This window comes from Mus caroli, chromosome X (genome assembly GCF_900094665.2).
Source record: "Mus caroli chromosome X, CAROLI_EIJ_v1.1, whole genome shotgun sequence".
Classification (NCBI taxonomy): domain Eukaryota; kingdom Metazoa; phylum Chordata; class Mammalia; order Rodentia; family Muridae; genus Mus; species Mus caroli.
The window spans coordinates 102,059,207-102,074,919 of NC_034589.1; positions in this window are offsets into that span (position 1 = coordinate 102,059,207).

A 15,713-nucleotide genomic window follows, 5' to 3' on the forward strand; every position below is an offset into this window, starting at 1 on the left:
GCCTGCCTAGATGCTGCCATGTTCTCACCTTAATGATAATGGACTGAAACTGAATGTGTAAGCCAGCCCCTATTAAATGTTGTCCTTATAAGAATTGCCTTGGACATAGTGTCTGTTCACAACAGTAAAACCCTAATTAAGACACTGTCCCCTTCCCTGTACCTGCTTCGCACTCTCTTCTGTGCAGGTGGGAACCTCCTAGGTATCCCCCCACCCTGGCACAACAAGTCTCTGCAAGGCTACTTGCTTCCTTTCCCACTTAGGTCAGACAAGGCAGCCCAAATAGAAGAACATGCCCCACACACAGGCAATGGGATTTTTGGATAGCTCCTGCTCCACTAGTTCAGGACCCACATGAAGAGCAAGCTGCTCATCTGCTACATATGTGGATTCAGCCTGGATCCAGCCCATGTATGCTCTTTAGTTGGTGGTTCAGTCTCTGATACCTCCAAGGGCCCACATTAATTGATTCTGTTGGTCTTCCTGTGGCATTCTTATCGCTTTAGTGGCTGCAATAACAAATAGTTTAGTCTGGTATGAAAATATTCAAAAGACTGAGGAGACTGGTAATTGCAAAAATGTATTTCTTGTGGTTCTGGAGTGTGGCCAAACAATTAAGATGCTGAGAGATTAGGACATGAAATGACCTGTTTCCTGTCATTTAGAATCATTCACTCCTTTCTGGGAGTCAGACTTTATAAACCCCCCACAATCATATTTATGAGGAGTCAACCTTTGTCCCTTAAATATGTTGCAGAATATATCCCTACCCTTATGACACTAAACTGAAGATTGGTATTTAACCTATATATGTTTAAAAATATAGAATGACTCCAATGTATAACAATAATCAAATATCAATATATTAAAGTGCTATATAAAATGAAATTACAGTGTTTGGTGTCAGGCAAAAAGAGTTAAATACTTTTTTTCAGGTAAACTCACTGCAATCTCAGATGTTCTGGAACTTCCTATGTAGCACAGAGTGGTCTTGAGCTATAGCCATTCCTCTCCTATTGCCTCCCAAGTACTGTGATTACAAATGATTACCAACCCCATCTATCTATTAGACAAGCATGATTCAGTTTGTTTATTTAGAACCTCTCTATCCTTGGTAAGTCCTTACCTATTATAATTCCTAAATTTGTTCATTTTTTGGTTTTGTATTTTAATTTAACACTAATCTCAGAAATTTATCACAGGTAAGTTTTTGATAAGTATTGTTAACATTTTATAAAAAATATTTGTACATGAATTTAACTGGACTGATATCAGTTTTGTTACTGAAGCTTTCAGTTCCTTCATTGTTATCTAAGCATTTACTTTCATCTATATGAGTCACTTACTTTTAGGTATTTCTGACTTTTAATTTAAGATTCACTTCAAATACAACCTCCATATAAAGGTTTTCCTTAACAGATAACATATTCCCCTCAAAACATCTAGCCATTTACCAGCTCTAATTTTATTCATGGCACTTTGTAACACTTGTAATTATATATTGATTCATTTAATTGATTTTGTCATCTCTCCTAGTAGAATCTGAGTCCCATGTAACTAACTGCATTAGTTAATATTATATCGCTGTTGTTTCAAATAAACCTCCTTGGATTTTTAAATAATGATTTTACTCCATTAAAAACAACACAACAAAATTATCTTTGTTAGTTTGTGGTATTTAATATTTCTAATTTTGACGTTTTTGTCTTGCTATATAATTATTTTTTCTTATATGTTGGGAGATGCTTATTCTCTGTGCCCTCTTCGAAGAATTTGTCATCAAGCCCCAGCTTATAATATCCTCTATACATTAATATTACCCATTGTTTCCAGAACTTCAGATCCTACCAAAATTGCTTTTCATTTTCTTCTACGCCCTTTACTTCAAATATACTCCTCTTTAAAATACATCTTGAATTAAACCACTGCCTGCCACATCTACCAATATTACTACCCTAGCACAAAATTTATCACCATTGCTGGGTTATGACCACAACCTCCTAACAAGTATCCCTAACTCATGTTTAACAGGTGCTATCACTTGAATATGATTCGTTTCCATGCATAAAGCATTTGTTCCCAAGTTGGATGATTTAAAAAAAAAAAAAACCTAAGACCCTTAAGAGACAGAACCCATTCCCCACAAAAGCAAATAATACTGGTCTTTAAAAATGACTTAATTTTACTTTGATTAGCATTATTATAAAAATAACAAGACTAGCCTCTCCATGTGGTGACTCTGGCTTCCTGGCTTGCCATTTATCTTGGCTACTGTCATAATGAAAATTTCAAAGAAGTTCTACAGCTAAAATGAAGACTCATCAGAGCCTGAGTTGTGCTATTTGAACTTTCAGTCACCAAAAGTGTGAACAAAATAAATCTTTTTTTTTTTCTGGGCAAAGTGGTTCATGATATGATTAAGTAGTAGCACCCATATTCCCCACAAATGAAGCAAAGCAAAAATAAATACCTCCATTTCTAAAAGAGTGGCACTAAAGCATAGCAAGCATAAGAAAGCAATCCTAAGAAATATAAACACAGGACACTACCATTGGAAGTGGAATAAAACAAACTGGAAACTGTCTTCATCCTCATCCAGGAGTTCTTTTTACTCTATTGAAAAAAGTGAATGGGAAATGTCAGTGGCATCATCATTGTAGATGGTGGCAACTTTCCTGAGAAGATAAGCAGTTGGTGCAACAGGATTAATTCTTATCACAGGCTTAGATCCAATTAAAGAAACAACCTGAAGGCAGCTCTGTAGCCCAGTTAAACAAAAGCAAACTATGGTGCAGAAGAAATGGCTCAGCAGAGGACCTGAGTTCAATTCCTAGCATCCAACAGTTGCTTACAACAGTTGATTAACTTCCATTCCAAGGTATCTGATGCTTCCATGACTGTCACATTCACACATGGTTCACAGACGTACATGCAGGCAAAACATTCTTTTTTTTTAATTAGGTATTTTCTTCATTTACATTTCAAATGCTATCCCAAAAGTTCCCCAGACCCTCCCCCCTACTCCCCTACCGACCCACTTCCACTTCCTGGCCCTGGCATTCCCCCATACTGAGGCATATAAAGTTTGCAAGACCAAGGGGCCTCTCTTCCCAATGATGGACAACAAGGCCATCTTCTGATACATATGCAGCTAGAGACACAAGCCTATAGGAGGCAAAACATTCTTATACATAATTTTTTAAAATTAAAAGTAGAAAAGGAAAGAAAAGTAAATGTTTCTTTCCCTCATACCTAAACTCTTAAGAATGTAGTATACATTGTGTGCAAATCTACATTTCTGCCAGCTGCTGACCCTTCACTGTTATTGGACATGAGGTTAGAAGGTCGGTCAGAGCCAACACTGTAAATCTGAGCAAGCTGCAAAGTTGGTGGAGCTTCTGCCCTAGTCATAATAAGTAGTGAGGTTGTTCTGTTTTGCCATTGCACCTGAGAATGTGTATTACTGCAAGAGTTTATTACTGAACTGTTGCCACGGCTGATGATTTGTGGTCACTAGAATAGCTACTAGGCATGAGAGTATGTTGCTGCCAAAGAAATATCTACTATTCAATACACATCTACTTTGTGGTAGAGGCCACTTAATGGGCACTACATCTCCTATTGTGTGTATCATATTTAAACAAGCCAGTGCTTTACACTCTCCTTAATGTAGCCTTGTAAACAAAGGGGCTCTTTAACCCTGCTGGCAAATGTACCATGACCCAACACATTGATTACAAACCTAAATATAAATAAACTATTATGAAGTGCTCAACTGAAACTATGGAAAAAGTTGCTAACCAAAGCAGTAACTGAAGACACCCCTTCAGGATGAATTCACTTTGTATAAAATGATCTCATAAAAATCAGTGCAAATTATCATGCACTCAATCCATAGTTCACTATAGAGCCAAAGAAATACTGTAAAACAACAGAACAAAATGTACTTAACAGAAAGTAATAACTATCAATAGACTTGATTCTAACTCCCCTTTGTTGGGTATTTCAGCTAATGTCACCCATGTTGGGTCCTGGGAACCTCTTGCTTCCCTGGCATCTAAGACTCTAGTGGCTACCCTCAGTTCCCCACCCCCCACTGCTATACACCTCTGTTCAATTTCCTTACCCTCTGTATTTCTCCCTGTTTCCTCTCACACCTGATCCTGCCCCCTCATTTCCCTCCCCCTGCTCTTTCCCTCCCAGGTACCTTCTCTGTAATTTCTGTGATTATTTTTGTTCCCACCACTCTGGAAAACAGTCTGGCTGTATCTCAGAAAATTGGACACAGTTACACTTGAGAACCCAGTTATACCACTACTGGGAAACTACCTATAAGATGCTCCCACATATAACAAGGACACATTCTCAACTATGTTTGTAGCAGCCTTATTTATAATAACCAGAAATTGGAAACAACCAAGGTGTTCCTCAATGGAGGAATGGATACAGAAAATGTGTTACATTTACTAAAAATTAATAAAAAACAATGACTTCATGAAATTCTCAGACAAATGGATAGAACTAGAAAATATCACCCTGCGTGAGATAACCCAGTCACAAAAGAACACACATTGTATGTATACACTGATAAGTGGATATTAGCTCAGAAGCTCAGAATTCCCACGATACAACTCATTGACCATATGAAGATTAACAAGAAGGAAAACCAAAGTGTGGATACTTCAGTATATTCTTTTAAACTATAAACAAAACCAATAATTATCTGGACTAACCAAGAGTAGGAGCAAGATAAGATAAATAGAACTAGAGCGGCATAAATATATATTAATTGATGCCACAGAAATGAAAGTGTTATTGTGGATTACTATGAGCAATTATATGCCAATATATTGGTAATTCTAGAATAGATTATCTTAACCTACCAAACCTTACCAGGAGGACATGCAAAATATGGGAAAATAACAAGTAACATGTTTTCATCAATATGCCCAGATAGCTGTGATAAAGCACCAAGACCAAGGAAGCATTTAATTCGGGGCTTATAGTTTCAGAAGGTTAGAGTCCATGGCAGCAGGGAGCATGGTGGAAAACAGGCAAGCATGATGCTAGAACAGTAGCTAAAAGCTCACATCTTGATACACAACCACAAAACTGAGACATAGATGGTGAGGGGTACATGAGTCTTCTGAAACCTCAAAGCCTGCCTCCAATGACATACCTCCTTCAACAAGATCACACCTCCTAATCCTTCTCAAATAACTTTACCAATTGGGGACTAAGTTATTTAATATATGAGTCTATCTACAAGGGCCATTCTTATTCAAAACACTACACTCTAGTATGAACTTACTGAGAAATTATTTTCATTTGCTTGAGCTCTAAAAATACTCAGATAAGTAGGCTCTTAGGAAGTGGAGAAGCAGGATCTGGATTTACGGCCAGCCAGTTACATTTTCATAGTAAAATATGAGTCAAATTAGGCTATATGAAACCCTGTCTTTATAAAAAGGAACAGGGGGGCAGTGACTGGGATGTAAAGTGAATAAAGTATATTTTTAAAAAAATAATAATAAAGAAAAGGAAAGTGGAATTTATTAAACTAAGATTTTTGCAATGTATCTGGGAGAAAGTCCTCTCCAATATGCACTACAGATAAAGTTTTCCAGGAGAGAGCAGTAAAAACTTCAAGTGAAATGCTGTTTCTCACAGACACCATACTTGCAGGTCCGGAAGAGGCCAAGGTGGAGTTTTTTAGTTTGAATTACCAGGAAAGACTTAAATTTCCCCTCCCTCTCAAGTTCCAGGTACACTGAAGCAACAGAGACCAAAGGTCCCCACTTTTCTGTTCCACAGTGCCAAGTGGAGCCTGCTCTAGTCAGTCAGATAAAAGAACTTCAACTTTCAATTCAGAACCTTTTTTTCACTCAGTAGATTGGTACTGCTCCCAAACTTGCTCAGAGAAGCTCTGTTTTGCAGTGTACCTGCTCCCAAACTTGCTCAGAGAAGCTCTGTTTTGCAGTGCACCGTAGCTAACCCAGACTCTTAACTAGACAAAGTGATAGGAATAAGTGACTGGGAGTGATCAGCCAAATAAGGGTCATCTATATCAACCTATCAACCCTCATCCCACCAAGTTTCAGGGAACAACATAAAGGAGTTGAAAAGGGAGGATGTGGAGTTGTGCTGTGAAATTTTGTTATCTGGACACAAAGTAGCTGTTTGCACTCATGAACTCATAGCAGTTATAGTTACCTACACTAGACATGCCCATGAAACAGCTAATCAAAATTCAAACATAGATAAAGGAGGGGCTTATAGGACCACTAGCATAGTTACGGAGATATTTGCAATTGGTAGATGCTGGGGGAAGAAGAGTAAATTTTGTTCAAACATGGAGCTACTGCTCTACTGCTAGATACTCATGCTCTTGTGGATAGTCCCACACCCCTGCATGTTAAGAGCAGTACTAATTGACTCAGTACATTATAAAAAGAAAGGAAGAAGATATGAAGGATAATATTTTGGGGGCTACTGAAGGAGCTGGAGGATTTAATAGAGGGTGGATGTGATTTAATACATTATATGGAGAAACTTTTCAAAGAATAATGTTGTTTAAAATGTGCATAAATAAACTTAGCTAAGAAAGTGAAAGGACTTTACATTGGAAATTATAAAACATTTACGAAAGAAATTGAAAAACGTGGAAAATGAGAAAATCACACTGTAGGACCCAGAATTACGAAAGAAATTGAAAAACGTGGAAAATGAGAAAATCACACTGTAGGACCCAGAATTACGAAAGAAATTGAAAAACGTGGAAAATGAGAAAATCACACTGTAGGACCCAGAATTACGAAAGAAATTGAAAAACTAAAATAAGGAATGAGCTTCTATGTACATGATGTAGAAAAATTTAAATTAGTAAGATATCCATACTCTCCAAAGCAAGTTCTATCCAATTAACTATGAAAATTTATACATATTTATTAAGGAAAATGCATATGAAATCAAAGACTACCCTAAACAGCCAAGGTAATTTGCATAAGATAGACAGAGTTTAAAGAATCACATTACCTGATCTCAAAGCATATTAAAGTGATTAGAGTGTCAGGAACCAAAACAGTACTGTCTTGACATAAAAACAAGCAAACACATAAATGGACCATAATTGAGTTCCTAGGAATATCTTTAATCCTTATCTATTTGATGCTAAATGAAGTAATAAAAACATTGATTGATGCTTGAGAAACTGGATAGTATTATGTAGGTAACTAAAATTTCACCCCCACTATTTATTCTATACAAAATCAACCCATGGGGTGGAGAGGTGACTCACTGATAAAGTACTTTCCACATAAGCATGAGGATTTGAAATTTTATTCCAGAAGCTATGCAAAACCCTAATGTAATGGCACATATCTGCAACCCTTGCCCAGGATGGACATAGAAATAAGTAAATCTCTAGAGTAAGCTGTCCAGCCAGCCTACCCAACTGGTAAGTGATATTGCGTTCCTTGAGAGGTCGTGTCTCAAAATATGATGTGAGGTATGGCTGAGAAAGACATATGACCACAACCTCTGGCCTCTAGCCTGGATGAACATGTGCAAACACAGAGGAACATGTACAAGAACATACACTACATATAAGGACACACATATATAAAGTAGTTAATATTGATGAAACACCTAAATGTAAGTGATAATACTGATACTACAAGAAGAAAATGGAAAAAAAAGTTCAAAATATTAAACACTGATATGGACAATGATTTTTTTCCACAATATCCCAAAGCACAGGAAAAAAAGCAATATTGACAGTCAGGATCATAAGCAATAATCTTTTACAAACCAAAGTTGGGAATTTTAATGCAGAACAACTTAAAGAATGGAAGACTAAGAGAAAATTTCTTTCAATTATGTATGAAGCAACTTAAAGATGGAAGAATAAGGAAGAATAAGGAAAATTTTCTGTATGTACCAAAGAGTTAAATGTCAGGTCTATATAAAAAAATTAAATGTTAATTAATTAATTAATTAATTTAAAAAGCTAAAGAAAAACTATCAAAATCAAATAATCAATTTTAAAAGTTGAGAGTGATCTAAGTAGGCATTTATCCAGAAATATAAATGACTATAAAAATTATGAAATCCTGTTTAAAATAGTCATAAAAGAAATGCAAATCAAAACTAGTATGATATAAACTCACTGGGATAAGAATGAGTTAAGATAAGTGAAAAGTGTTATCAAATATGGAGAGAAAATAATTCCTAATACCCTTAGGAAGGGTAAATTAGTATTGCTGATATGGAGAACATCATTAAGGTACCTCCAAGAACTAAATATAGATCTACTTATGATAAAATGATTCCACTTCTTCATATATATCCAGATACAATGAACTCAGCCTGTAAAAGAGAATCTAATAGTTTCATAAATCTATTAACAATAACCAAGACATGAAAAACAGCCTAGATGACTGACAAATATGTGAATGAAAAAAATGTGTTATATGCAAACAATAGAAGATTATTCCACTATGAATTAAAAACAAAATCCTATAATTCACAGAAAAGTGGATAGAGCTCAATGACAGACATTATGGTAAGTGAAATAAGAGAAATAAGACAAATTTTAAATGCTGTATCTCATTTCTGGAAGGTAAAACATCAATATAATGTATCATAGTAATGATAAGGCAATAGGAAGGATATGGGTGGTGAGGAAACAGAAGTTTGATAAGGTATACCAAAACCTAGTTATAAGCTAAGAATACCTTCTAGAGTTCTGTAATATGCTGAGATGACTTTACCACATATTGATATATTATTTACATTTTGTGAAAACCTGGAGCTGAAGAGCACAAATACTGCAAATATAAACATGTGATAAAATAGATACAAAGAAGAAATTCTAATTATTGTGATTTGGTCAGAGTATGAATGTATTGAAATATCATACTGTATATTATTAATATGTACTACTTATTCCAGTAATAAAGACAATAGGTATTTTATTCATGAAAATTATTGTAATATTCCACTCTCTGCCAAACAATGAAAATTTGGTTCTAAAACAAATTAGATGATATGATTTCCTTGCTTAAGTACCTCAATGGAAGCTCATGACTCTCGGGTTAAAACCATGTCCTTCAGTATTCTTCCAGTCACACAAATCTCATTTCATAGTATTTACCTAACTATAGGACCTAACTACAGGACCAATTAATTTGTTTCATTCAAGTTATACTGGTCCTTGTATAAAGGCATTTACATTTTCTATTATTTCTGAGTAGAAATTTCTCTCCACTGTGCTCTGCACACAATCTTTATTACTCAATAAATAAATTACTTCATAAAATAAACAATTCATGATATTTACATTATATCCAAAACTTTGTTACTTGATTTTATATCTGTTTATTACTCTACTATTAAGAATACTTTGAGATTTTGTGTCATGTCACACAATTTTTGCTTCTTTATTGCAGCAACTGTATGTTCTTGAGTATATAAAACTAGCATCTCATTATAAAACTATAATACTATAGCTGTGCAGTTTGCTCAAGGCCTTTTAGAACAAAAACTAAGAAATGTACATGAACATTTTTCTTGGGCCTTTTTCAGTAGACTATTAATCAGGCCCATACTCTTTTTATTTTGCTTTATTGTGCTACACAAATATTTCATTATGCACAGATTGAAATTTTGTGACAACTTTGTCTTAAGTAAGTCTACCAGTGTTATTTTGCTAAGATTGGCTTATTTCAAGTGAAAGCATTGTGGGGATTCATTGATCTATGTCTCATTAAAAACATCAGTGATTCATGAGATGAGATTAAACTCTCAGCATTAACAAATTTGTAAGGAACAAAATTTGTTGGACTTTTAAGTAGGTAATCTCAGAGGGAAAAGAAACATCTTGCTGAAAGACTTCATGATAGAGTATTTTGAAAACATGCTGTGTTTTTATTTTAGCTTTGTATGTTTATCAAATTAGGATCCTAGTTTTTCTGAAATTCTTTTCATCCTTGCCATATAACTTGGTTTGTGATATAGGAATTAAAAACTCTGAACAATTTAAAGAAATTTAGTCAAGCTAGGAATTTATACCTTTGGTCCCAGCACTCTGGAAATAGAGGCTGGGAGATCTGGAGTTTAAGGTCATCCTTGGATACAAAGTATGTTACAGGCCAGCCTTGGATACCTGAGACCATGTCTCAAAGAATAAAGAAGAGAACATTGAAATAATTCCATTGATAAAATCATTCGCTGAAAAAATTGCCCACCTGAGTTTAATCTCTGGAATCCATGTAAAAATAGAACAAGTAAAGTGACTACACAAAGTTATCCTCTGACTTCTTTTTTTTTCCCCTCTGATTTCTAAACAAACACTGCAGTAATACATGTGTGGCTCCTCCCCTTAGTACAAACACATATATATGCAATAATAAACTTTTAAGAAAAAAGAAACATTTTGCTAATGCAAAAGTTATGTTGATAAGAGAGGCAGCAAACAGGGCTCTCAGGGTGCTTCTTTAATTTAGCTTTCCCGATAATGTGCATAAAAACAGCCTTTTCAAGTCTTTGATTCCTAAAGAATTCTGACTTAATCGGGGAGGTGTTCACTTGTTGAGATACTAATTTTGCCAATAATCTACCATACAATGTAGAGTTTAAAAAAAGAAGATCTGGGTAGAGGCTGAGGCATAGCTCTGTGGCAGAGCATTTGCCTAGTATATTTAAAGCTCCAGGATGGAACTTACTGAAAAGTAGCTGCAAATACCAAACTCACAACCAAAGCCTTCCAACACACAAACCACCCAAACCACCCAAACCTAAAGTCCAGGGTTGAGAAAACAAACGTTCTACTCCACAGGGTTTCTGTGAGCAGCTACAAGCAAAGATGATTGATGAAGTCTACTTTACAGCAGTGACACTGATATTTTGGCAAAGAATGTAGCTGGTTTTTGCTCTTGTAAGAAAAATCTGCCTGAAGCTAAATTGAAGAGTTTTGGATAAATTGCATTTGCAGAGGAAATGTCAAAACAGCCTAGTAATGATTCTGTCATGTGGTTATTAGTGTTTACTCTTATGCAGATCTATAATGAAACAGCAAGCTGAGCAAGGAAAAAGACAAAATATAGAGTTTGAGGGAAAAAGGGACATCAGAAACTGGAATGCAACTCAGTCCTGTGTTCAAGATGATAAAAAGGTTAAAGAAAAGCCTGATGTTAAATTTAATAAAGGAAGTTCTGATCTCAGGGCAAGACCCCACCCAGCTATGCTTCCAACTTGTGAAAGGGAATTAAAGATAAAGAAAAAAGTTTCAGGCTGGGTGGTGCAAATCTTTAATCCTAACTCTCTTGAGACAGAGGTAAGCACATCTGAATTCAAGACCAGTCTGGTACAGAACGCAACTTCCAGGACATCCAAGTTTAGGCAGTTAATGGGAAGAGAGGCCCCTTGGTCTTGTAAGCTTTATATGCCTTAGTATGGGGGAACGCCAGGGCCAAGAAGTGGGAGTGGGTGGGTAGGGGAGTGGGGGGGGGTGTCTGGGGGACTTTTGGGATAGCATTTGAAATGTAAATGAAGAAAATACCTAATTAAAAATAAATTAAAAAAAATAAAAAACAGGAAGTTGGTGAAAATGTATTTGAAAAGAGGGGCCATGTTCCAGCCATAGAAAGCAATGGAATTTGACAGGTTTGGCCATGTGGTTCTTGCTTTAAAGTTAAGGAAATTATCACGAGGTTATAGAATCTCCCTCCACAACTTAAGGAAAGGTCCTAAGTCCAGGCATATGTCAGGGATCCATCCATGGAGGTCTAGAGAAGCCATTGCATGAAACTATGAAGGTGAAATCTGGATTGTTTGGATACCCCCCAGATGTTAGAGATACCAGATTTGTGGTACACTGGCCAAGGAAAGCTGCTAACAGGGAGGGGACCAAAAAAATAGATGGGAGTATGTTGCAGACAGCAAAGCTAAAAAGAGTTGGAGATCTGAACAGCACTTTGACATCAGACATGGAGATGCAGTTTGGAGTTTGCCCTGCTGATTTTCACTCTTGCTATGGTCCACTATATCCTCATTATGCTCCCTTTCCTCCCTTTGGGAATGTTATATATCCTGTGAGTATATGATATACTTTTTTATTTTGATTTCATGCGGTACTAGAGTAAAGAGATTGCATAAATCTCAGAAGAGATTATAGATTTGTAAGCAAGATTGAAACTGCTATATACACTTTGGGAACTTTTGATGGTAGACTAAACACATTTTGAGTTATAATATGACTGCAAGCCTATAGGGACAAGGGAGTGGAATATGGTGGTTTGGTTGAAAATGGTCCCCATAAATTCATAGAGAGTAGGTATGGCCTTGTTGAATTTAGGGTGACCTTGGAGGAAATGTGCCACTGGGAGTGGGATTTGAGGTTTCAAATGCTCAAGCAAGGCACACTGTCACTGTCTCTTCCTGCTGTCAGCCAGTCAAGATATAGTGTCCCCAATGAAGGAACTATAGAAAGTACCCAAGGAGCTGAAGAGGTTTGCAGCCCCATAGGAGGAACAACAATATGAACTAACCAGTAACCCCAGAGTACCCTGGGACTAAATAAAACAAACAAACAAACAAAAAAACACATGGGGGGACTCAGGTCTCTAGCTGCATATGTAGAAGAGGATGGACTATTTGGTCATCAATGAGAGTCAAGTTCCTTGGACTTTCAAAGGTTCTATGGCCCAGTATAGGGGAATACAAGGGTCAGGAAGCAGGAGTAGGTGGTTTGGGAAAGAGGGGAACAGGGGAGGTTATAGGGGATTTTTGGAGAAGAAACTAGGAAATGGGATAGCATTTGGAATGTAAATAAAGAAAATATCAAAAAAACCCACCAAATACCTTAAATAAAGAAAGAATATTAAAAGCAGTAAGGGAAAAAATTCAAGTAAGATGAAGGCAGATCTATCAGAATTACACCATACTTCTCACTAGAGAATATGAAAGCCAGAAGATTCAGGGCAGATGTGATATAGATCCTAAGAGAACACAAATGCCAACCCAGGCTACTATACCCAGAAAAAACTCTCAATTACCATAGATGTAGAAACAAAGAAATTGCATGATGAATCCAAATGTACACATTATCTTTCCACAAATCCAACCCTACAAAGGGAAATAGATGGAAAAAACTAACACAAGGAGGGAAACTACACCCCAGCAAAAGGAAGAATGTAATCCAAAAGAAGATAGGCACACAAACATATGACATCTCTAACACCAAAATTAACAGGGAGTAACAATCAATTTTCCTTAATGTTTAACATCAATGGACTCAATTCCCTGATAAAAAGACATAGACTAACAGAAAGAATACATAAACACAACCTAGCATTTTGCTGCATACAGAAAACACACCTCAGTGACAAAGACAGACACTACTTCAGAATAAAAGGTTGGAATACAATTTTCCCAGAAAATGGTCCAAATAAACAAGTTGGAGTAGCCATTCTAATAGCAAATAAAATCGACTTCCAACACAAAGTTATCAAAAAAGAAAAGGACGGACACTTCACACTCATCAAAGAAAAAAAAAAAAACTACCATGAAGAACTCTCTATTCTGAAATATCTATGCTCCAAATGCAAGGGCACTCACATTCATAAAAGAAACTTTACTAAAGCTCAAAGCACACATTGCACCACACACAATAATAGTGGGAGACTTCAACACCTCACTCTCAGCAATGGACAGATCATGGAAACAAAAACTAGACAAAGACACAGTGAAACTAACAGAAGTTATGAAACAAATGGATTTAATAGATAGCTATAGAAAATTGTAACCTAAAGCAAAAGATTATACCTTCTTCTCAGCACCTCATGGTACCCTCCCCAAAACTGATCATATAACAGGCCTCAACAAACACAAGAAATTGAAATAATCCCATGCATCCTATCAAATCACCACGGATTTAGGCTGATCTTCAATAACAACATAAATAATAGAAAGTCCACATGCACGTGGAAGCTGAACAGCACTCTACTCAATGATAACTTGGTCAAGGAAGAAATAAAGAATGAAATTAAAGATTTTTTAGAGTTCAGTGAAAGTGAAGCCATGACATATCTAAACTTATGGGATACAATGAAAGCAGTCCTAAGAGAAAAAATGAATCATAGCACTGAATACCTCCAAAAAAACTGGAGAGAGCATACACTAGCAGCTTGACAGCACACATGAAAACTCTAGAACAAAAAGAAGCAAATTGCCAGGCAGTGGTGGCACATGCTTTTAATCTCAGTACTTGGGAGGGAGAGGCAGGCAGATTTCTGAGTTCGAGACCATTCTGGTCTACAGAGTGAGTTCCAGGACATCCAGGGCTATACAGAGAAAGCCTGTCTCAAAAAAACAAACAAACAAACAAATAAGCAAACAAACAAACAAACAAAAACGCAAATTCACCAAAGAGGAGAAGAAGGCAGAAAATAATCGAACTGAGGGCAGAAATCAACCAAGTCGAAACAAAAAGAAATATACAAAGAATTGACCAAACCAGGAGCTGGTTCTTTGAGAAAATCAACAAAATAGATAAACCCTTAGCAAGCATAAATAGAGGGCAGAGAGACAGTATCTTAACTAACATAATCAGAAATGAAAATGGAAACATAACAACAGAAACTGAAGAAATCCAAAATATCATCAGATCCTACTACAAAAGCCTATACTCATCAAAATGGACAATTTTCTAGACAGATACCAGGTACCAAAGTTAAATCAGGATCAGAAAAATTATCAAAATAGTTCCATCTTCCCTAAAGAAATAGAAATAGTCATTAATAGTCTCCCAACCAAAAATAAAATAAAATAAAATAAAAAAGCTCAGGACCAGATGGGTTTAGTGCAGAGTTCTATCAGACCTTCAAAGAAGACCTAATACCAATACTCCTCAAACTATTCCACAAAATAGAAACAGATAGTACTCTACAGAATTCATTCTATGAAGCCACAATTACTCTGATAACTAAACCACATAAAGACCCAACAAAGAAATAGAACTCAAGACCAATTTCCCTCAGAATATCGATGCAAAAATACTCAATAAAATTCTTGCAAAACAGGCCCCTTCCGGTCTGACCAGCACCAGGGTAGCTAGGGCACAGAGTCAGCTGACACCTCCCAGCTACCCACAACACCCGCCACGGGATCTTAAGACTTCTGGTAAGTGGAACATAGCCTGTGCTCCAATCCAACTGCGCGGGACTTGAGGGAAGCAGAAAACCTGGCCTGAGTAGGGGCACAAGCCCCTTCCGATCCGACCAGCACCTGGGTAGCTAGGGCACAGAGTTGGCTGACACCCACCAGCTACTCACAACACCAGCCACGGGATCTTAAGACTTCAGGTGATCCGGCCACCCTCCTGGCCAGAAGGTAGGTCTCCACCCAGCCCGGGAGCCCTTTGCCTCAGGATCAGCAGGAGCCATCTTGGTTCCATGACTCCACTGAACTTAGTCTGCACAGGTGAGAGTGTGCACCACTAAACCTGACAGCTTCTGGGACAGGCGGGAGCCACAGAGCCTCTGAGGCAGCCCCCTTTTTGGGCCTCAGACATCCGGCCACCTTCCTGGGCAAAGGACAGGTGCCCACCCTGCCCGGGAGGCTTTTGCCTCTAGATTGGCGGTAGCCATCTTGGTTCCAGGACTCCACCGAACATAGTCTGCACAGGTGAGAGTGTGCACCACACAAGCTGACAG